The 334-nt window shown below is 37.1% G+C and overlaps 1 long non-coding RNA gene across 1 annotated transcript; it reads left to right on the top strand.

Moving 5' to 3' along the window:
- Positions 1-323, top strand: LOC104775421. The gene is made up of 3 exons (XR_765907.1): positions 1-40; positions 118-174; positions 276-323. It is a non-coding gene; the product is annotated as an uncharacterized LOC104775421 (long non-coding RNA).
- The last annotated feature ends 11 nt before the right edge of the window (positions 324-334 follow it).

Genomic DNA, 334 nt, shown 5'->3' with positions numbered 1-334 from the left:
AGAGCAGCTTGATATTAAGTGGACCTCTCCAGATGAAGAGGTAGAAACTGAGTTCTCCCCCTTTTTAGATTCTTCGGGAGTGGTTTTTAGTTACCTCTTTGTTTTCTCCTTTGCCAGGGTATAGTTCAGTTTTTGGTGAATGAAAATGGATTCAACATTGATAGGGTAACAAAGGTATGTTTCATGTAGTGTTGTCATACTTTGTTCCATATTGCCATATAGATGCAATGCTTTATTCTGACAATATTATGGATGATCTGAAATTTTTTATATAGGCCATAGAGAAAATTAAAACTGCGAAGAACAAATCATCCCAGGGCAGGTATGCACCTCT

The sequence above is a fragment of the Camelina sativa genome, unplaced genomic scaffold, assembly GCF_000633955.1.
Source record: "Camelina sativa cultivar DH55 unplaced genomic scaffold, Cs unpScaffold14061, whole genome shotgun sequence".
NCBI classification, from domain to species: Eukaryota; Viridiplantae; Streptophyta; class Magnoliopsida; order Brassicales; family Brassicaceae; genus Camelina; species Camelina sativa.
The sequence above is the reverse complement of the archived record's forward strand: the minus strand, read 5'-3'. Positions and strand labels throughout refer to the sequence as shown.